This window comes from Pygoscelis adeliae, unplaced genomic scaffold (assembly GCF_000699105.1).
Source record: "Pygoscelis adeliae isolate BGI_AS28 unplaced genomic scaffold, ASM69910v1 Scaffold27, whole genome shotgun sequence".
Taxonomy (NCBI): Eukaryota; Metazoa; Chordata; class Aves; order Sphenisciformes; family Spheniscidae; genus Pygoscelis; species Pygoscelis adeliae.
In genome coordinates this window covers 8,322,701-8,347,233 of record NW_008825410.1, presented here as the reverse complement: position 1 = coordinate 8,347,233, position 24,533 = coordinate 8,322,701, and the positions used below count along the sequence as shown (strand labels likewise).

The window sequence follows — 24,533 nt, the reverse complement described above, 5'->3', positions numbered from 1 at the left end:
CAACCTTCATCCTTTGAGGGTGATGAGCACCCTCCAGCCCTCCTGGCTTCCCTGAGAGCAAGTGTGCAGTCTCTCCTAGCACTAATGTCGTATGACAGGTTAAACTTACAAGTCATGAGGGTAGGTGCCTGCCTGGGACCCAGGACTATGTTAAAGCTGTTGACAGAGCATCATATTCAGAGAGGTCTGATGCCAGGTGAAATCCAGAGCAACTCTATTTCCCACCAGTAGAGTTACATCAGTGTAAATCCACCAAAGGAAAAATCAGAATCGAGCCCAATGGGGAAAAACTTACTGTAAAGTGTAAAGAGGTTGTAAGTCTTATTCAAGTTCCACTTGAGATGTGGAAGTTTTATTCTGGACCTGGCGTCTGGCTGCTTTGGGTGCTGAAGCCATCTTAAAAATTACCTAAGGATTCCCTCACGTGAGTATCTCTTACCAAACGCTTTTCTACCTCTCAGTGAACTGCAAATCAACATTTGAAACAGAGCACTCAGCCTCCTGCCACAGCATAATTTAGAGCAGTTTAGGAAGTGGAATTTTAGTGTTATACTACAGTTATACTACAAGGTGTTTTGGTCTTTACCTAGACCAGGACTGAAGGGGGGAGAAAAATAAATATATGTTTAGAACTAAGATTGGGATTCAGGATTTTCAATGATTTATTCATCCACCTAAAGAAATTTGAGGACAACCAAAGTTATTTGCAAGCATGAGTTGAATTTGGCAAACAGCTTCACGTTAAAAAAAAAAAGAAAAAGAAAACAAATGACAAAAAAAAATCAAAATAGATCAGTTTGGCATTTCCTAAACCATTTCCTAAAGCTTTTTCAGACTAAATTCATAGGCATGCCTGAATGCAGCTCAGATAGCTGAGGAAGAGGAGGCCTGTTGCAGGGTGACAATCTACTTGCAAGCTGAAGTCCACCTCTAGGACAGTCCTCTCAAATGGGAGATCAGGTCGAATTCCTCATCTGGTCAAGTGAGAAAAAGGATTGGAGGGCAGCTCTCCTCCCTGTTGGAGATATAAGAGAGGACAAAGGAAAACAATAAATTTTGTTAGACTTGTTTTAAATTGATTAAAAAATAGCTTCAGGTTAACTCAGGACAGTTTTTTTTCCAAAGCTAGGCAAAAATTATTTAGGTATCTCTGCTTAGAGCAGCATTTCTGCACAGCTCCCCTTAGCTGAACTGAGCACAAGCACAGCCTATGTAAGTAATGGTATGTCCCTAGGTATGACGGACCATGAGCATGGATGAAGGAATTACTGTATAGTCTTGTTCTTGATTTGGAATTATGGTAAACATTTATCTACTAATGCAAATCAGATCCAATCTATGAAGATTGATTTTCATATAATTTGACCTTGTCTAATAAGTCTTCTTGACCAGATGAATTACAGGGACTTTGCACTGATTTATTTTTGCTTATGCATAAAGTACTGTGTGCTTGTTCATTTATTATGCTTAGCACATCAGACTCAGGAAGACTATATTATTTGAAAATTAAATTTCATACGTTCATATTTTAACGTAGACCTCTCTTCAGCTGTTTGAATTCCTACAGCCCTGTCCTCCAACATGAAGAAAATCCATAGAAAACAAATGGCTGTTTTCTTAAGTCTGCATGTTAAATAATAATCCCAGAACTGTCACTGATCTGTGCATACTCATGCTATGATGGAAGAAAAAGGCTAAGCAATATTAATGTTTCTCTAAGCATCTTACCCTAAACTGTGTCCACAAACATTGACGTGACTTAATTATAATTATACTGTTATTGTGTCACTACAGGGAGAATTTGCCAGTATTTGATTACCTTATCCTTATTCTGTAGTCCTCAACATATTTCAGTTTCTATTACTCTCTACATTAACTCAATCCCAAATCCAGAAAATCTTGTAAGGCTGGATCCAAAGTTGCTGACATCAAGGGAAAGGCTCCCTTTCATTTTAACAGCCTGTGTATCAGGCTCTTGATGCCAACAGTGTCTTAAGTTCTTGAATGTTTTTTAAACCATAACTATATCTGAAGAGAATTGTGTGAGGGGAAGATAATTATGATTGTAATTACTCTTTCTCATATTATAAACTTATATTTCAGTTGAAATAATCTCATGTTGCTACTTTCTTTTGATTAACACGGTTCTTTTTCCCCCCTGTACTTGCTTACATTTGAAATTTTAAAAAATATCATATACTCATTTAATCAACTGCCCCTTTTCGAACATTTATGATTATAGTAAATTTGTTTCAACACTGACTTCTTCAGCATCTCCCTAGATACCTCTTTGCATCTATTTCAACAAACTGCAGCCTATTTATCATTATTAATTGTTTACAGTCCTTCAAGCGGTCCATGATTTATCTCAAATTATTTAATATAGACCTGCTCATCTTTTAAAATATGAAGCTGACTTATGTCATTTAGCCAATTATCTAAGTAAAGAGGGAGTGTGGTTATTCTGCTCATTGAAAAATAGTTGTGTTTTGGCAACTGTATGGTTGGACAATAGATATGGCCTCTATAAAACTCAGCTAGTCATGTGTGTGTGTATATATATATCTATATATCTCCTTCCAAGGAGATATATATGTATATATCCTTCCAAGCAAGTAACAATAAAAACTTATTTGTCATATGATTTTTATATATATCTATACACACACATACACACACACACACATATATATCTGGAATCACATTTACTTTTTTTTTTTAAATAAAATTTTAGCTATATTAGAGTTAAGATGTTTTGAGATTCTCCACCTATAGGGCCACGTTTGTAGCACCATGATTCTGCAAAATATTTAAGCATGTTACAGCATGGAATTACACTGGTGTCAATAGAATTAATGTTCCTGAAAAGATGCATTTAAGATCTTTGAGTGAGTTTGAGCTCCTTGAAGGCAAACCAATTCTAAAACAACTGGATGGTTCTTCTATTAATGAAAGTGTGAACATTTAAATGGTGGATACCTGTTACTGACTTACCAGTGACAGAAGCAAGCATTGAGTCCTATAAGGAAACTATATCTCTTTCTTTTTTGCATTGATAGAGATCTAATTTTTAGCCCTTCAACTACTCATATTTTGAGATTGAATAGTGTACCTCAGAAGTGTATACTTTTAGCAGAAAAATATCCACATTTAGGAGGAAAAAAATATTTCCCTGGAAGACAGATGAAAATTAAATATCAGGTGTTTGAAACTGCTCAGGTGTTTAGAAAGTTAGAATTTGCTGAAGGGAAAGGAATTTGTACCCAAGAGCTGGCAATGCATTAAAAATACATGGAAAAAACTGAAAAAAAAGTAGGATGCATTGTGGAACCATATGATAAAATCAATTTCACAGTGAATCATGCAGCTCTGCAGTTGAGTGTTGGTAACTCATGATTCAGCTGAGAGTCTGAGAATATTTTGTATTTTTTTTTAAAGCCCCAACTCTTAAATTCATATGATTACAGTGGGAATTCCAACTTTAATTAAATTGAAGTAAGTCCCTGCCTGCAGAACAATGCTACAAGACATCTTCATGTATGCTCTGAAGACTTAGAAATCAAAAGACAAATAGAAGCAACCTGTAAATTTTTGTTTGTGTGGACTTTTATTACTATTAGGTTGTAAATAAACTTTATTTGTTTTGTCTGGAGACTGTTTTATTCAAAATGAGCAACAATCTACAATACTGAGCTAAAGAGGGGAATACAGTGAAATGAGACAACCTACAAAGCATTCTATTTAATTTAACACAGGATTGCAGAGTGACAAACTCTATCTCGGTAAACTAAAGCACTAGCAATAAAGGTTAATGAGGTAAGAGCAAAAATGTAATCTACCTTAATGCCAGTGAAAAGATCCACCCAACTGCTGTGTGTATCCAACTAATAAAATACAATCGACATGCATTACCAGCTGTGTGTAAGGAACCCAATAAATGATGGATCAACAGACAAATCATCTGTCTTTTTTGCCCTTTTATTTTTGCATAATATACTCAGTGACTTTATCAAAGAACAAGAGGGTTTTTTTTCCCCAGAATTACCACAAATTTATTTCCTTCAAACTTTGGGGTATCCTTTCAGCATTTGCTCTGATAGGTTCTGGGGATCATACAGGTATATAACACATATATAAATAATGACAGCATTACTGAGGCTGCAGACTCAAGCACCCCAAAAATAGGAAGTGCCACAACTGAGGTTTTGTGTAACTCCAGTCTTTTATGAGCTTGTATCTAAGTTTTGACTAACGTGGCTAGTAAACCTTAGCACTTGCACCTAATGTTGAAGATTGGTCTATTTAAGACCTAAAGAAGTGTTTGTCCAAAACCTGTTTCTCCAACCGATATAATTTGATTTCATAAAAGATACTACCTGTGACTGCAAATGTCATTTCACAAGTGTTATTGATACAGTCTTTAATCAGTGCTGTATGTTATCTTTTTTACTGAACAACCATATGCAGTACTTAGTCACTCCTCTTCACGTAGCTCTTCAACAAATACCAGTGTGTTCCCCACAGGCTAAAGCCAACTAGTCTCTAAATCCAGTATCTCCTGCCTCCCCCTCCCCATTTTGTCATCCCTCTCTGCTCCCAGGTTTCCTCTCTGGCTGGTCTCATTTTCACCAGTCACTGGCTCTGCTGTGATTCAAGTGGCTCCTTCCTCTTGCACCTTGTGTGAAAGCAGTGCAAGTCACTGCAAACACAGAAATGACATGCTGCTTTTTCTCTCTACCTGTTCAGAGCAATTATTGCTGGGAAAGTACAAATTCACCTGCATGTATTTGGTTGGAAAAAGCATGCTTAGATGCTCCAGGAACAGCAGGTGCACAGTATGGTCACAAAGGAGTCTGGAAGCAAAGGAGAAAACTATGTGGCGTGGAGGGCATGGCACATGCATGCTGTAGTCATGCAGGAGCTAGAAGTAGCATACTCTGTTAGCAAAGTGAATGACTGGGTTTTGTAGATCCGTTCAATTCCTAGCTGTAGAGTTTCATGAAATTCAAACATACGTGAAAACCTAAACAAAGCTGCCTTCAGAAAGTCCTCTTGCCCTTAACTGTTCCCCCTGCTTCTTCATCCCCAGGCATCTATTCCTGCCAAGGCGTGAATTCACTACCCGCCACATTGGGCTGATACCACTGCTTACAGGGCCATCCTGTGAGCTGCCTCACGGAAATGATCTGGTTCAAGATCACCATTGGGTGTATTCACAACCTTTTACGACATGGTTAGCTCAGACTTCAATACTGAAGCTGCTTATCGCAGGTTATGCTAATTCAAGTAACAGTGGCTGCAGTGTAAAATTTCATCTAGAGTGCTGTGTCTGCACCAGTATCAAGAGAACTGTTTATGGCAATAATATTTCCTGGGATACAACCCATGATCCCGAATCCTGTAGCACACTAAGCCACTCTGTGAAATTTTTCCAAAGGAATTGTCCTTTTTGGATGGACAAGGAAAGTGGTGAGAGGCACAGAAGACTATGCAGCAGAGTGACTTTGCCATGCCTCCATAACTACAGGATAGTTATATTAGCAGTTGATGAGGTTTACTGGCTTAAGTTAATACCTCTTGCTGATCTTGGGTCAGCCAATATAAACTACAAATAACTTTATATTTGATTTAAGCTTGTTTTGTATGTGGTTAGGATTCAGGTCAGGGCAACGTTCTAAAATGTCTATTTCTGCTTATCATGGTTTTTTAACATCTCCCATCCTTTCTGCTTTTAGCCTTCCTGTCCCTTTTTAACTGATGTCCCTGCCTGCTTGACTTAGTGCTGGAGTGGTGGCAACAGCGGGCACTGGAGACAGCAAATAGTGGAAAAGAACACGGGTCTTTCAATACCCTTCAATCTCTTCCAGAGTTAGTTCCCCTCTCAAACAGCCCTTGTTCTAGATCTGAAAAACCACTGAAAATTAGGTCCAAACTTATTTGTGGGAAGAAGGGATAAAGCACTACAGGGTTTAGTGGAGCTGCTCCTGGTGACACAAGGAATGAATCTGCAAAAAAGTAAAGTTTAGTTTTGAAGTTCTGTGCTTTTGTTAGTATTTATGTTTCTTTAGCACCATGGGACCTTCCTCTGGATTTCAAGAGCAGTTCATGAGACTGTATCTCTGCAATCCCATCAGGCTCTTGTCAATAGGATTGTTGTGCTTTCTCCAACAAGATTATAAGCGCTCATTTGCTTTCAGCAGAAGTTTTACCAAGCATCTATTCATATCGTAATGGATTATTGACATAACACAGCAGACTCTTATGAAGTATTCCACTATGTGTAATTAGAGAGTATTTAATCTGCATAATAAAAATCCATATGAACAGTTGTTGTCATTCATGCCCAAAAGCTGCTGATCTAAATGAAGTATCTAGTTTGCCCCATAGATTTAGGGATGGAAAATAGCATTTTGAAAAAATCTCATCTAAATTCAAGATTGCAAAAAAGGTGCCTTTACTCAGCAATCCAGATGTGGGCAATCTGATCTCCCGCCCCCCGCCAAAAAAAAGCATATAGATTTGAATATTAGCTTGCAACTTTCATCTTGGATCATGTTTTTACAGCCATTTGATAAGTCTTTACTTTCCCATTCCTTGTGCCGTTGGTAGGATGCCAAGGCAGTATTACAAGGAGCTTGCTCAGGGTCCTCCTGCCAGGGCTGGGGAGGAAGAGTGAGGCAGATTCTCTGCACTGTGGGGCCTTGTGAATTTTTTAACAATCCATCCACCCAGTGCTCCCACACCTGCATAATGGGCAAAAGGTCAAGCTAGCATCTGTATATCATTTAAGACCCACTAAGGTATGTAAAGTAGAGCTTAACTGGGAATATGAGTGGTTCACAGAGCATTACTGGGTGCTCTGTATTGGGAGAATTTTAGGATTAAAAAAATGTGAGGGAACAGAAGCTGTGACTGATAATGCAGCCTAGTGCTGAGTGGGAAACCAGTACGTAGGAAAAATATTTTATCCCTGTAACCTGCTAGGGCTTCCTTCGTGCAAGCTTTTACTAGATCAAAATTTGCAAAGAAAACAGTGCTAGCAGGAAAAAGGAGCTAAAAATATTTAATAAGATGTTTATTTATAATTTTAAACTTGTTTTAATAAACAATTTTGTGATTTTTATTTTGCCAAGGAACCTCCTTGAGTTCAAAATTAGCCAAAGCTGAAGGATATTAACTTTCATTGTGAAGAAAGGTTCTGTTTAACCGCTGCCACTGCTTGTTATGTCGCGGTGAAAATCCTTCTGTAAGTAGCCTGAAAACAGACAAATGAAATGAAAAAAAAAAACCCCAGAGGTAAAACCTCAGCTATCATTTTCACATCAGCCTTTTACAGTCAGAATACAATACAGCCATTTTGTGATATCATAAAGAGTTGTTAGTTGTTCTTCTGGTGATTTAAAGCCCTAAAATTATCAGCATAGTCTAGAATATTATTGTGCACAAAAGAAAACTACACTGCATAAATTCCATAGTACCTTTTCATTTTGGCATCAAAATAATAAACTCAATTACTTGAGAAAAAGCATGTGTAGGGAGTACAGTGGGCTTGTCATGGCATTCATGAACTGGTGTGTGTGTGTTGAATTATGCAGAAGTGTGGTTCACAAAGAATTGAAAAAATTGTGTTGACACCTGAAGGTACAGCAATATTCAGGTGAGCAAGTCCTGTAAAGCAACTTTTAAGCGCCTAGTGCAGAACTCTTACTTTTGTATCTAGAAATTAATGTCAGATGAATGGGTAGTAAGTTATTCTGGAATTGGCCCTAATTCTGGTATTTAACTTTTGAATATTTGTCTTCACAACTTTAATAATGTTCTTTAAATATAGCTTTTTGCATAATGTGAATTTAGATGGTCAGACTCATAAATTGCAGGCTCCTCCAGATCACAAGAACAAGTGCACGCAGTTGCGGTTCTCAGCCGAGGAGGTAGGATTTTGGGTTGTATTTTGTATTTTGGGTTGTATAAAACAAAGAATGTTAATTTTAGTGTATGCATAAAACACTTGGGGCCATCTTAGAAGAGTCCCAAGATGTGTTATCAACCCAGATATTATACAGAGCTTTCAAGAAACAGGACTCTAAATGTCTGAGTTTAAAAAAAAAAGGCAAATGCGATAAGAAATATGTTGAAAGACTTTCTAAATCCCTTCATCAGAGGAGAGAGATAAAAATAATAACGCTCGGTAGCTAACAAATACAATCTGTGGAAATCTTAATGAAGCCTAATGACTCATGTGAGCTGTACTGTTAAATTTACCATCCCCATTTTGCAGCTAAGAAAAAAGAAACATGAAAGTGAAGATTAACATTTCGTCTTTTGAGTGTATTAAATTTTGCAACTTAATCCATATTCTTATGTGCTAGTGGAAAAGAGAAGAATTGAGTTCTTATTGCAAGTAGAAATTAAACTATCACATAAAGGGGGGGGGGGGGGGGATTTTGCAAGGGAGAGAGAAAGACCCCCATTCTGTCAGGCAGCTAATGATTAGTGACCTTAACAGGGGTTGTTTGAAAGCAGGATGCTGAAAGCTTTAAAGGCCAGCCACCCGTATGTCTTTCCCCTCTGAAAGAAGAATGTGTATTTCAACAGTTCTCAGTCAATGTCAGTTTGGTCTGCTCTGTCTTACAGAGCCTGTACTTGAATTCTCATAGAGCAAGCAAGCATCCATCGGGTTTTACTTTGTGTGTTGTTCTGCGCATAGTCTTCTCCTCATATTTCCTGATCATCCTTTGGCTTCTTTACAGCCTCTTCTACTCTAGAATTTGTAAATTCAGGATCTTACTCATTTTCCTCCTTCTTTCCATCAGAAGCTGTGGATATCTCCTACCCTTCTGCAGTCTGTGTGTGGCAAAGACCATCTCTATGAGACAGTACTGCCTTTTGAGCCCCTACTTTGCTGTTATGTATTTTTTATATATATATAAAACATGCTGTCTTGTGGTTGCCTAAATATACTTTACCATAGTGATTTTATGATATTTATAAAGAACTTGCATTTCCACAGGTTTTAACACAGATGGTTACATAACCAGGTAGTCCTATTGATTTCTATTAGATATTTCAGCAGATGACAACCTCAGTTTCAAGAATTCTGCTCTGTAATTTAGTTGAGCTAAACAGAGGTCGCAGCTCCAAGGATTTTTTTTAAATCACCTTTTGACAATTTTGATACAATTTTCTAATCAATGAGGATTACAATGTGAAAATGCTATGCTCAACATTTTGGTCTCCAGCTTCAGGTCCTGGTCTTTTCTTTTTCCTTGGCATACTTTACCAGTTTGTTTATGATCTTATTGTATCTATGTTTTTTGTCAATTTGCTGTGAATCTGGCTTTCTCTTTTGAGTACCTATCTACATATGTCTTTACACTGTCATGTACTGATGAGGAAGCAAAATTACCCAGGTGGGAGATGCACAAACCCAGCCCTGTCCTCATTCCAGGCAGTCAGTGTTGAAGGATTTTGTGGCCCCATCTTAGTAGCCCATTTGATTTGGAGCAAGACCCAAGATAATTGTTTGAAATTCTGTACATATATAATTATTTATAAAAATAGCTTCTCTATAGAATGTATATATGCATGCATAGATGTGTATATATATGTATGCATAATGCATATGTAAATAATATGAAGTATAGATTTTTTTATTCCATATCAATATAAATATATATAGATATAAACTTTGCTCATTTTTTCAGCTTCTTTTTGGCCAAAACATCACCAGCTGTTACCTGCTTCCCCTACTTGGCATTGACTGCTGGACTTTCCCCTGGGGAACCTGTTTTTCCACTTCTGATGGCTGCTGTTGTCTTAACTGCCCGAGGGAAGTGCACATCCCTGGCAAGATGTTCAAAGTTGGATTCAAGTCCTGGACGTGGGGATCACTAGTATTATCTCTGAGAACACTTAATAAGGAAATCAGAGGGTTCTACAAAGTCAAACAGCCTGGAGAACAAACTGTCCAGCTGACAGCTGTTGGATCGGTTCATGTTTCTACAACCAGAAAGAAAAACCAAGGTTTTGACAAAGAGACTGCTGGCTCTTAAGATGTGGTTTGGTCAGATGTAGGTCTATCAAGGTTGGCTCTTCACCTTTAGCTCAGACCACGTCTTCTGAGACCTCCTGGTTTGAAACAGCAACTCATGATACTCTCCAGAACAGCCGTGACTCTCACATTGTTGAGTTCCACAATGGTACTCACTGTGTTCCTTTCAGACTCATTCATAGAGAGGTCCTTGTACGTGATATTGACTCTCTCTTCAAATAGCTTCTGTTTATGTCCTAGGGTTTACCAGCTTCCTTTGTATCATTAAGTGACTTGGCTGTTGATTTGACAGCATTTACCTTTATAATGTGAGCATTCCTTTACACTGAAAGTCCTTTAGAAGAGAAATCAGGGGACTCAACTCATGAGCTCTCCCTCATCTTCCTTGGGAGTCAAGAAGGCTTTCCTCTCTTTTGTTAAGCATTCCTGGAGGAACTCCTAACTCCATAAGCAAAAGCACAAGGCAAAGATCATAGGCTCCTTATACACTGACCTGTCCTTTTGAAACAGGACAGAGTAAGGGAAGGAGCTTTTTCAGTGGGTTCTGCTTTCACAGTGTTTTTCAAGACACAAGAGCAGACTGAAAGTCTCCCACTCATTTTTACAATTAGGGAGCTGTGTTATCACATTACTCCTCCACCCTTACATGGCCAGAGGAATTTTGTGTGGACTTAGATTGACTTGTTCCTTGTATAGACCAAGACCCTTCAATCCGTCATTAATTTAAAAGTCTTCCTTTGATTAGTAAGGACACTTTATGCTCCTTTAAAGAAGTCCACTGAATCGACTTAGTGAATATCCTCTACTACCAGCCAGAGGTTGTCCCTTATGCCTTCGATGTCCACAGGAAGTACCAGTCTCTCTGCCCTAGAGCTGGTTGGTCTCTATAGTTCTTGTTAGATGGTTTCTTGATTTTTCAGTTAGAGGAGTATGCCTTCCCAGGAATTTCTTTCATGACCATAGTCATCCAGTAGGTAAGACAATATATGACTGTAGTGATTCTTCCATTGCCTAAGGCAGTTTTTTCTCCAGCACTCCTAAGCTTTTGGTACAGTTCCCTAAAACACCGGTTTTCAGTGCCAAGACCTCCTAGTGCTGAGCTTGCCTCCAGTCAGCAGTAGGCAATGGCTCTCTGGATTACAGTTTACCTGTTTATCCTGGTTGGTGATACCCTGATAAACAACAGCAAAGATTTCAGCAGGCACATGCAGCAAGTGTGCTGGTGTATGATGATGATTTATAGGATAGGACTTTTTGATCAGCTTGTTTGAAATGCCTCTGACAGTCATACCCATGTTGTGTCAACAAGTGGAGGGTTTTCCACTGGGGTTCACTGAATGTTTTTGAAACTCCACAAAGTTTCTTCCCATCAGGGGCTTGCTCCTCATTGCCTTGTAAGCTTGTCTTTATATCTTTGGTAGGACACTTTCCAAATCTTCTTCCATTCTTTATTTCTCAGTGAAATGAGCCTTGCAGTTACTCCAGTCAGGAGAGTAAAAGGAGATGGTAGCCTTTATAAACAGGCTCCTGTATACTACCTCTTTTAGAGTTTACCCCTTATACTCATGCTAAATACCTTCCTAAGTAGTGTCAGAATTCTCTTGTAGTTGGGACAGTGACTTCTATCAGCTGTTCCTAAGCTACATGCTTCCAGGACTGAGCTGTCTGGCATACCTTTCATATTGTATCTCTTGCACCAAGACAAAAATTATCTGGCTAACTGTGCTTGGGTATAGTTACTCTGACAGTATGAGTGACATTCAACTACATATCTCAAAGAGAGTTACAGATAAACTCCCTTTGCTGAGTTACTTCTCTATTCAATTATCCATTTCATTATGTTCTGCTTTCTCTTTATATTTTTGCTTTCTGGACTTGTGTTTTTCTTCAGTATTTGCTTTATCATCTAGTATCTGACATTTCCAGTCCTAAAAAAGATACAATGCTTCATTTTTTAAATAGCTGCAAACTTTTCTGAATTTTGTCTTGCCTTGGCTTGCAGTTCACATGCACCAGAGCACAACTCCTATGAGATGAGCTTTTCTTGTTTGTATTCAACACAATTAGATTTTAATTTCAAAAGTCTTGCTGTAACTTCAAATATAGTATTGCTTGTGTGTTGTGTCCAACTGTAAATGGTATGCAGTCTTTTAATATTCAAAGTGATAATCCAGTCTTTGCATGTAGCAGTCTCTTGCAAAATTTCTGCTATGATGTATTCTTTCTAGCTCTTCTTTGCTTCTCTTCAGCTCTTGTCTGCAGACTTTTGCAGAATTGTTTTACTTCTTACAAACGTAATGGATTTGCCCAAAGGCTGCTTTGATCTATATTTTGTTTCAAACCTTTGTGCAATCTTCTATGCAACTTCTTGCAAATCCACTCGGATTGTATTTTGTGGACTTCTCTATAGCGCCTTCAGTTTTGTTTTGCAATTGCATCTCTTTATGAATTTACAGTTTAATATATATAAAGCATCACACATCTCCTTTCTGATTTCTTATAGGAAACTGATAGTTCTTCAGCTTTACCTTCCTGTAACTGAAGAATACTCTTCATTTCTTTAGTGCTGTGTAACAGTTGTCTTGTTCTTTCTCACCCACGCATAGGCTATCTGTCTCATCTGGTACACCTGACCAGCAGTATTTTTAGGCCACTTTTTCATCTTCTTGGTAATAGAAAAAATTCTTGCCCTGCTTTGCTTCAATTTTCTAGTGTATTTTTGAAAAGTTAGAGATATAGTGTAGTCATTACTGGTTTCTCTAAGATATCCTTTACTCGCTATCTTTTCTTCTACCTGTGTATCTATTCCGTTGCTGGTACTACATCATCTTCTGAGGCGGCAGTGAAACAGAACTCCATATCAGGATTTAGAAGTACAATAAATCATTATTATAACTAAAGAGAAACTAATGCTGGGGAAAGACCTGCGTGTTCTACTCCATCAGGTGGATAGCACTGACTGAGTGTAGCAAGAACTACTTCAAACCAGAATGCTTCTTTAAGTGCCTTTTACCATGAGTGTTATTTCATGTTCATAGGTGTTACGTACTTAAAACTGCCTCTGAAGTTAAATGAGGAAGGAATGAAATGGTATATCTATGCACCAGATTTAAAAGACCACGGTTAAAAATTGGCTTGTAATGCCTTACTATTTAGAAGTTCTTACATTCAGTTAAGTTATTCAATGTTGTTTTTTATGGAGATATTCCAGAAAACTGCTTTCAGTTCTGGAATGACTGATCTCCTTCTAATTGAGTGAAACTTGGCAAGCCTCAGATCTACCAGAAGCACAAAGAGTACAGGTACAATACTTTGCTACAAAAAAGATTTAATTAAATACTGTCTTTCTAAAATCATCGTAGCTGAGAAACCACCATTTTGTTTCACTTATTGTTCAGGAAAAAGGCAAAATGTAATCAGAAAACAATAAGATCCCATTTGCTCATTCTTGAGCTGCAAAATCTTTTTTCCAAAATAAATCTTTATGCTGCTTCTCCCTCCTTCTAAAGAATGTTTTGGTGACTTGCTGGCGAAAATGAAAACAGGAAGAAAGACAATAGTTTGTGAAGCGTCTTTTCACTTGGGAAATATGACTTTATAGTAACTGTAGCATAATCTGTCATAACTCCAAATATAACAGAAAAGTACAAAAAGAAAGCAACAATGGTAAGTGCCTCCCTGGGTATTTCATGGTAATTACAGCTCTCTGGCTGAGAGAGCTGATGGCTAAAGGCAATTTAGACATTTAAACTGACCAGTTTGATTTCTCTCCTTTTAGGCTGAGATCACTCTATTAAATTGACGGTGTACCCAAGATTTTCTGGAGTGAGGTGCAGTTTCAGGAGACAGCCTTCAAAAATACAGGTAAAAGGTGACAGAATCAACCATACGATAACCGAGGTGTATTTCAATAACCAGAAGAGTATCATGACCACCATTTACAGTTTACCTTGACTGCCACTGCTATTTTGTACAGTTCTTAATATGGAGGAGATGGTGTGTCTAGGTGTCCTGTATGTACTATTGCAAAATGTTCACTGAATATTCTTTTCCATAAGGCAAATACACTTTTTAATGTAAATTAACAGATTATTATCTTCAACAGTGAGCCATGGAGTGAAATTTTAGAAAGCTGCCTACAACAGTATTTAACATTTTCTATAAAGACGCACAAAAATTCCAGCTCAGGAGGGACCCATTGCTGCACCCGTGCCTCTTTCCAGACTGGTTTTGTTTTCAATATTCCTGTACGCTAAAAAGACCGCAGAGGTGATGGGGTTTTGGCACAGACAGGAAGCACCGTAGTTATCGAAGTGCCACCATTTTGGTGAATTTTAGTCCTGTGTCCAGTGGGAACAGGAAAAGTAGTGTGGAGAGTGGGGGCAGGTCTGCTACTGGGCCTGAACACGCGGTGCAGCTGTGGCAAGTTAGCTTGCTTTTAATTGCAGAAAGGCCTAGGTTACATTTTTGAACATTCCTGGGAAACCAGATAACACTAATGGTCACATATGTACCCAAGGGATAAGTAAAAATCATTCAAAATCAAAACAAAGACAAAAACCCCACAGTTAATCTTTTAAGCAGAAAACCTCATTTTTTACCTCTTGTGTTTGAATGTTCTGCATTCTTCAATGTAAAACTTCAGCAAAATACTAGGACAGGATTGTTCCTATGCCTGCCATGAGCTACAGCGTCCGGAGGGCTCTTCCTCATCTCTGTCAGCCGTTCAGAGGGCAGGTGGTCACAGACGCATCTCCTGCTCCACTGACCTGCTTTGGCTTGTTTTTTGTGGCCAGAGTACTTGATGCATTCTCAGCTGGACCTGCTGACAGAACAGGGTGGTTTTGCCCCAAAGTCCAGTCACTTAAAAGGAAAAGCTACCTTGCTAAAGGAAAGTGGGATGGTAGTATAGGACTTCTGGCTAGAACTTGTCCATTCTGAGTAGCCTTTGGAAGGTTACCAAATGCTTGTTCCCAAGCTGCGTGGCCTAAATCAGGTTTTTTCTCCTGGAAAAGTCAGCAGGGGTGGCTGTTGGCACTTATCAGGAGAGAGCAAGAGGCAGCCCAGCTCCGGGTGCCGCCCTGCATGTGGAGCTGCCAACAGAGGACAAATATGCCCAGGTCCCTTCTCCACAGCCGTGGCTGAGGCTGGGGAGGGTGCCGGGCTGAGCGGGCAGCCAGGGGAATGCGGAGGGGCTGGGGCAGATGGGGAGCGGGAGGGAGAGGAGGCCGTGCAAAGCAGCAGGGGAAGGTGCCAGGAAGGGGAAGCACAGTTGCAGAGAGCTGCTGGTGGTCTCTGAAGCTGGAGGGCAGGCAGGATGGCAGTTCCCATGCTACCAGGAGCTCCCTGCAGGCAAACCGCACACCACACAGGGCAAGGAAAAACAGGCGTCGTGCCTTTCCTTAGCTAGGATTGACAGACATTCCTTGTAACACAGAGCGTCCATAATGAAAGTTCCATGTCTCATATGATCATCATGTAGGACACAAGCTCTCCTGTATGTTGATAGCAATTAGCCTCACAACTGCAACTCATTTAGACGTGCTCACCTGCCATGTGTACGATTTGCCGTGCATGCACAAAAGTGTGCACATGCAATGCAGTTAACTGGGACCATCCCGGCTTTATACTTACGATCTCCAGCCCTGCATTTGATAGGATCACAATCACTGATGGCTTGTGGCACATAAATTATCTGTCACTGACATGCAAGTTGTGGGAGGGCAGCCTGTACCCAGCAGGAGGTACTGCACAGAGAATTCCTTCTGCCCTTTCCTCTAACATGCTGCAAGAATAAATCACCTACTCAGCTCTAAATGGTGCTTAAGTGATATAATGGAGTCCTTTGCTGGCCTGTAGACAGAGATAACGGCACTTTGATTTAGCACTGATTAAAACTGTGTTAGTCTGATGTTTGTTTACTGTTTCAAAGTAAATATTTTACAACAAAAATGAAGTTGAAAAATAGAGTTTGACTATAAAAGCAAATCTGGGATAAATGGAATAAGGACAAGAGGGCTGTTCTTTAACATTAATATTTGTATTCAAGGATACCCTAAAGGCATGCAAGGGACTTTGACACCAAATTCCTTAATATTTGCAGGATATAAGAGAGTTTTGGAGCTTGCATTATGGGTCAAAAAAGAAGAGAATATTTGTTTGGCCTCTGCAACACAAGTGAAACAAATTAGTGGATCTGTAATTTAACTATCACATCCATTAGCACAGCTATTAAAGGTGGTTGCTTTTCCCAGTTTTCACAGATAGTTTTGATTTTGGGAGGACTGCCATGCTATTGACAAGCTATTAAATATAGTCTTTTTTGTCTCATAACTTTTTGCTATCTGTGCTGAAAGTATGACTCATTAGTATGACTCGCATAAAAGTGGATCCAGATAATGCCACTGTGCAAGTGCCTACTCTGTGCTCTGCAAGCTACCTTCTCAGCCTGCCAGTGACCAAGAATATGTATCAGGCTCATCCACTAAGTGATTTCTTCCTGTACATGCCACGTGGAGGAGAAGTCAATATTTATACCTCACACTTGATAGAATTCATTAAATATATTTTGCTAAATAACACTCTGTATTACATATTCCTTGTCTAATATTTGCCCACAGAAGTATTTGTTATGTAAATTGAATGCCTGGTTAAGAAGAACTAAATGAGTACAACATATTTAATATTTATTTGGCAGCACAACACAGTAGACACAAGAGAGGTAAGCGAGAATGAAAATACAGGAGGAAGAAAAAGTGACTAAAGGGCATAGACAGAACATTAAATATTTCTACATGACTACAGTGATTCTGAGAAAAGTAAGCAGCAAGACAAGCTCAGATATTTGATATTAGAAGTTAAAAGTTAAATATTTTAAGTAACAAATAATATTTAAGGAGGACTGTAAATGACTACTCACAGCAAACATGCTTTGTCTAAAAATATATTGCTTCAGGAGAACTCCAGAGGTGATCCACTTCTCTAAGATCTGGACCATTTGGGTTCTTTGTGTTTAGGGCACTTTTTATCTTCAGCGACAGGTTCTTAGTATAAGAAATCTTTATTTTTACTTTTCTATCATTTCAGTCTGTGATGTAGTGAGTGAAATTCCTACCACAGCAAAATTTAGTAACAACAACAGCAAAACCCCCACGTTGTTGAGAGATGTTAAAGCTCTGTTAAGGACTACTTACTGGAGAGGTTAGTTATGGAGAAATTGTACTGGCTAATGGGATTTTGTGAGAAATTATATTGCAGAATTTTGGCAAAGAAAGTGCTTTGGACAGTAATTTGTTTTTCTGAAAATAACATTTTGCATTTGTAATTAAAGTAACATGTCCTGCTCTATTTTCTGAAATATATTCCTTGAGAGCAAATGGAAGTCACAACTGTACAGGCAGAGGAAGGATTTTGGCCGTTTATATTATGGTTTGAAGAAAACTCAAATATAATCTACCAGCAGCAAGATGCTGTGATATGTTCAACACTGAACTTTTGATTTTATAAAAGTAACTGCAAGAAGTAAATATATCTCCATTTGACATCATATAAATGTAAGAAAAGCTGTATCAGACATTACAATGCTTATTTTAGCAGCTATGTGTTTGCATATGTAGCTGTGGGTAGGATTTCAAAGGTGTCCTTCTGGTAAATATAATCATGGAATAATCCAACCTTATTTCTTTATATTGGTTTCTAGCTATGTGCTTTTTCTGCTGTGTGTGTAATTGTGATTATCCAATCCAGACTGGCCTTCCTAGGAATTTCTTTTTGGTATCTGCATAGACTGGAATTCCTCTGGCATCAATGGATTTTTTTTTCCAATCACAATTAAGTGCACTGTTATATTTAATATGGAATTTGAAGAGTTTTTACAGGATCTTTCTTAGAAAGACACGTGTACACATACATCATATTGATGGTCTTCATTTGTTTAGTTATTTCTGCTGGTTTTGCACTGTATAGCAATAGTCTGCCAACTTGGTTAATGCAAGCCTGAAATGTGAAAACTAAATAACTTGAAATTTAACTTTATTTTATGAAGAAAACATCTTGAACATCCTAAGCAAATTTCGAAGTATTATCCTCAATTTTGAACTGGACAGCAATTTACCACAAGCCAATTCTATGGTACAGAAACATCAGTCTTGAGTAAATATTGTAGTTTATGCTCATCTCTCATACATTTCAATTCACTTTCTGAATGGACTCAATCCTTTTATTGAAGTGATATCTCAAAACTCAAATGCTGTCCGTGATTAATTCCTACATACATTTGCTGTAACAAGCTCTTCCCTTGTACTATTGGCATGTTGTGCTTCTGATTGCACAGTATCTCTGTGTGTGCTCATAGTTACACGTACTAATTTATTTTATGGTGATGTATTTTTGGTTTTGGATTTGACTGACTGTTTTTCTCTTCTCCAACATTTTGTGGTGCTAATATCTTCCTTTCTTGGAAGGGTATCTTAGCAAATGTCACAAACATACATAACTACCATTTTAATAAATGGGAGATGAGTGTTATGTACTGACAAATGGAATTGTATCATCTGAGATTTCATCTCTTCATAACAATAAGCACATTCTCTGATGATACTTAAGCTCATTCTTTTCTCTTGCCAAATCAAATTCTTTTTTTTTTTTAATTATTCCTAAGATCAGCTCCTCTGTGGTAAAGCAAAGAATATGAGGAGGCACCAAGCTGGAACAAAACAGCGCTGAAAGAACTGTGCAGGGAATTAAAATCAACTGAAATAGAATATAAATGTTAGGATACTGGTTGCAGGTATCGCTGAATTACTATTGTTACCTTATTTAGTGCCTAGACGGTTCTCATTTTTCCTGTACAAGACACAGCATAGTGTGGGACCTGACAGAGACATGGTAAAACCACATGCACAAAGAGGACTGAAGCAGCTCTCACGTAGCAGCCATCTTGTACCACCTCTTTGTGGTCCTCGAGTTTGCTCTCCCAGCTATTGTCTTAATGTTAGAGCAGTCAAAGTTGGAAAAAATGGTAAAGATGTCCCTCTGGTGTATTTTTAGGTCCGCACACTTTTTTTTTTTAATCACATCTGCAATTACTGTGAAGTAGAAAAGGATCTTGGAAGGGTCATGCATCTATGAAACCGATATAAAATGTTCTCTCCGGAGAAATAGTTCTTTGCCCCCTGGTGGTGAATTAATTTTGAAAAATATTACAAAACATTTTTAGGAAAATTTACTTGAAATTAAAAAGAGATACTAATAGCTTCAGTGAATACAAGTAAAAGTAAACTGCTAAACAATGCTTAATGTGTCAAATACAATTAAGGAAAATCCTGTTATGAACAAGCTCCATCAATCTTTGATAATCACTGCAGAATAGAACAAAAGGAATCAACATCACCATTTGAAAACTGTATGAGACCTTCAACATTTCAAAATCATGTTTCTTATTTTGCTTTTTTGGGGGGAGGTTAACACAAATATCTTGACAACATAGTGTAGTCTTGAGAATCCCTGATTTCCAGTGTTCTTACATTATGGACTATGGGAATTATATTCATCTGCACAGCATCTTTAGATATGCCGCTCTCTAGAAATCAGTAACGTCGTCCATACAGCGAGAGCTCTCATTCTGGGAAACTAGAATAACCTTCCCTGGATGAAAATTTTAAAAGAGCTGTACATATTTCTAAAAGTTGTCTAGAAGTTTTCAGCTTGCGTATGCTGAGCATCTCCGTATGTGAATAGAGAACCAGGATGCCATTCTTGGAATAGTAATAACAAAACTGGCATTGGAATGTCCACTTGCAGTTTAAGCCACAGATCATTTTAAGAGGTGTCAAGAATACATTGTTTAAAAAGATGGCGTAAGCCTTCTAAACACTGATTTTGTTTTGCCTTTTAATTCTTGTGCCTCCTAAACTTCTGCCTAAGACAGTGCTTCCCCATGTTGATGTTCTTCTTTGGGAAAATACATATTAAAATATAATGACAGACTATTGTCATGTCATGCAGCAAAACATTATGCATTTATGCTGGAAAAAGGCCATGTATAATGATCAAGGCTTTCATATGTTGGCTTTATACTATTAGGATATGGCTGATATTCTGAAAATGAACCCTCTTTTCCTTTCCCACAGTCTGTGAGTCGTCTTGTGTAACGTTAACGTGGCTTCAGGTAGTTTTTTCGGTTTGGAAAATAGCATCACAGGGTATGGCATGCTCAGTAGGCAGGGATTGTTTGGGGTTTGGCAGTAATGATGTAACATGAGGAAAAAGAAAAAAAAAAAGAGTAACGCAGCTAAAAGAGAGGACTGAGCTGCCCAGACCAGACACGAATTAGCTATTTCCTAAATAATATTCTTTTACGTCTGATGGACTGTAATAGCTTTCTGTTTTTAGCTCTGTTGCTTTTGCTTCTCTTTCCATTCCCACATTTCTTTCTCATTACTTTGACTTATGTCTGGCCTAAGGTAACAGCTGGTCTACACAAATGGCATACTCCTTACAAATCTTTCAGTGGGCAGGGTCACATAAAGTGACGCTGTCCCCGCTTTTCCCACTGCCACGCTGGAGGTTACCTTCCCTCGGTCTCCACTCCGTTCATCTGTTTGTGTGGCTACGCTCTAAACTGCATTTGCAAAATGCTCTGGCTTTAAAAAAAAAATCCCTTAAAAAGGCAATAACCAGCCCACTTGCCTATCGGGACGGAGCACTACAGGACCCCTCGGAGCAAGGTTACTGCCGTCTCACTCGCTGCTTTTGCAGAACCCTCTCTTCCGGTGCAAGTCCTCAACCGTTCCTGCCAGCTGTGAAACAGAATTCCTCCCTCCGCTCTGCTTAGCCTCGCTGCTCGGGGAACAGCTTGCTTTCAGCTCTCCGGGTGTAGTTATACAAAGGTTTTTTTCCAGTGGGAAAGCCAGTTTAAGCCAGGCAGTTTCCTGCCTGCTCTGCCCTCTTGTTCTTGCTCCTTCATCACAGTTCGCTGTCCCCTTGATTGTGCCGATGCAGCTGTTTGTGGGTTGTGTTGTAAATTGGATCACTGAAATAAATCTGAGTTTTTGTGTGCGTATGTGTATATATGTGTGCGCGAACAGCTTTTTTTAAAGAAAAACCAACCTGGATCATTTCAGTCATTTGATTTATAATGTGGCCCACAAAGAGTTGAATTAGCACAGTTGAGGAGGCAGCGAACAGTGGCGCAGAGGTGGGAACAAGCGCCTGGGCTGGGGGGAGGGCGCAGGAAACTCTTAAGCCAGCTTTGTTAACAGAGAAAACTACTGTTACTATACAAAACCATGTAGAGCACCTAAACCAAACAGCCAGAATAGAAAACTGGAATAGACTGCAGAGCGGTCAGGCTCTCAAATTGCTGGAGATAAGGCTTTATCTTTAGGAAAAAAAGGGGTGGTCCCTTAATAAGCTCTTTCCCCCAGACGTCTTCTATTCATTTGAAATCGCAGGCTGTTTAGCTATTCAGAATATGATCGTGTGAATCCTACTGGGCTTATGAAGCATGTTGGTCTTTCAGTGCTGTTAAAAACGCTAATAATAACTGGTTCATGCCTCGGGCCTTGGGTGCTATTGTCAATTAGCGTCAGAACAGAGATTTATTTAAACAAACTATTTCTGTATATGCTGCTTTCCCTTACGGTTTGCAAAGGAGAGCTTCGTGACTGAGCGTACCTCATTCAGTGATACCTGCCTGCGCACGCAGACAAACTGCGGGCAGAGAAAGAAAATGCCATCCTTGCCTTCATAGCTCTCCATATTCTTAAAGGAGCTGCCCAGCTGCGGAGACTACATACAGAATTAAAAACCTTTCTCTGATCCTCTAGCCATTTAAATGTCACGTCTGAGTCACAGAAAAAAATACTAATACCTCCCAACATGAGCAGCTTTAGACCATAATGAAAAAGCCGTGTGTAATCCTCTACCTTCTCCTCTACATTTATGTCAGAGTTCGCAGTACTAAGATTTAAATCGTCATCACTGGTCACCCAAATCACCAGTCATTGCACGTGTCACTGGAGATTTCTCACGTTTATCATTGCAGGCTCATAGCGAAGGCAAGCATTGCTGAATTTGATTATGTTTGGTTTGTATTTTAAGGCTTTCTCTGAAACCAGGAGAGAGAACTGACTTAATTTAACTGTTTTATTTTATATTGTGGAAGCCTAGTGTGACTTGGATTAATTGAAGTGTTGGAGAAGGGGGAAGGACTCTAATGACTCACCAAGAAAAAATAACTTCTCATGACTTCAAAGAGGAAAACAGCAGAATGAGAAGATAATAATGTGTCATTATTATGGTGGTGCTTATAGAATTTTAATAGCATTTTTAGCATTTTCTTCCCAAAATTTCAGTATTTATTCTTGGGGTACAGAATGATTTTAATGGAAACATTTAAACTAATCTTATAGTCTAAAATTTAAAAAAAAATCTTTTCAGAAATGTTACATGCAGTATCAGGCCTTCTCTTCTAATGGTTTAAGGAGCAGAATAAAAACGAGTATTCAAATTTCCCACATTGTTAAAACTGATTGGAATAATTTAAGTATGCTGACTTAAATGTAAGATATCTCTTAAATACGTATTTTAAATAATCATAATCCCATTATCATCAGTGCATTTTTTCTCCTATTATTCTTCTTAAATTCACATTCCTCTTGACTGAAAGAAACCATAATTTATCTGAAGAATTCCAAGTTGTTTCTTTCAAAATAGCTATCAACGGCTGTTGTTCTCAAGAGGATTGAAGCCACAAAGTACCTGCAATTGGTGGTCAGCGTTAGGACAGTTTTTCCTAGTCTCAGCAGAACTGAATAGATCACCTGTGTTTCTCAGGTTTTTTAAGGTTGTTCAAACAGTTTCAGCAAGAGCAGCAGAGGTGGATTTTGAAAGGGGTCATTCTTCATAACAAATTCTGAACGATGAAAAGTAAGATCAAGATAACAAATGCTTCTCTTCGAGGTTGATCATTGCACTAGATCAACTTAACTAACATGGCTTAGAAGCTAACAAGGCAAGGTGAAGTAGATACGGAAAACACAGAATGAGTCAGAAGGGAAGGAGAGTTTGGAAAGCATCTATTAAGGGGAATGCAGTATTGTTAATCTCACATTTTAAAAAATCTTTAACCTGGTTTAAAAATAATACTACCTTATTGAACTCTTCATTTGCCCCAGGTTTCTGAGGGTACTTTGCATCTTTAAACTCTGTTCTACAACCTTATGAGTAGGTAACCTTTTTAATCCAAAGCTGGTATTTTTGTGCAATAAAGCTTGAGGCTTGAAAACAAGGAGAATGTAGATACACCAGGCAACAAAGGGAATTTATGCTATCAGTACTGGTGTGCAAAGCAGAACAGATTAATAAAATAAGGAAGAGGGAATAAACTGATCTATACCAGGTTCAGTTATTCCAGCAAAACAAAGCAGCTGATAAACTAACTAGCCCATGATTTTCTCTTTACTTTGTCATTCTCTAGGAAAGGATTCTTATTTTTGGCTCAGTGATCAAGTGGGAGAAGCATTTTTTAAGATGGTCAGAATGAACAGTTAAGTGCTCCTTTTTGAGAAGGGTGAATTAAAGAGAGTCCACATCAGACACTGCTGGTTAAGTTATCATTTCCCGGCAAATGGGTTTAGGTGTCTTTTCAGAAAACAGAGCCAGAGGCAGAATCATGATCCTAACAGCCCAGTGGGCATGCATATGGGATATGGAAACATGAGTTTAAATTAATATTTAAATAGTTTATACAAAAGGGAACAGTTTCAATAGAAAAGAGTACCTAAGACTACTCTATACTTTATGAGTTGGAAAATTGATAATGGTTATGTTGGATCAAGTCCTTATTCTGAATTAAGCAGCGTGTATTTTAAAGCCACATCTTGCTGTTCCCATAGAGTATCCGAGGCAGTGCTCTGCTGTGCAAAGATTTTGTAAATAGTCCCTAGCTCCTCTTAGGTGAATTCAGGTGCACGTAAGATTGGCATTTGGGATTTTTTTAAATTGGAAAAACTATTTTCTGAACTCGATTCAGTTAATGGATATTTCTGGGATGCGTGAAACCGTCTTTTCCTAAAAAGAAGATTCTCATAGTGAGTTATTAACCAGGTCTAGCTTCAAGAGAAGAAACAGATGGGGTGTTCCAAGGAGTCTGACTGTACCAGAGAAGTGATTTAATGTTGATAATTTGTATTGTTAAGCCATTAAGACTCCGCCTAATTTCTCATCTAGCATTCATGCTTGACATTAATTTAAGCAAGGAAAGAATGAAAGGTCCAGTGAAAACAGCTTAAAAGTCGAGTTGATGTTGACACAATATCCTGGAGTGCGTTTACGGTAAAACAGGTTACAATAATCAAACCCGTCCTCAAGGAGTTACTACGCCCAGCGCATTGCTACGGACGATCCAGTGCCTCGGGGCAGCGGGGGCAGCGATGGCACCGCAGCCGCCGCGGCCCTACACAGGGGCACCCGGCGGGAG

The 24,533-nt window shown here is 38.7% G+C and overlaps 1 protein-coding gene across 1 annotated transcript in view; it reads left to right on the top strand.

Moving 5' to 3' along the window:
* Positions 1–24,533, top strand: part of DNAJC1 (DnaJ (Hsp40) homolog, subfamily C, member 1) — a 165,165-nt gene that overhangs the window by 23,134 nt on the left and 117,498 nt on the right. The gene's annotated exons all lie outside the window — the stretch shown is intronic.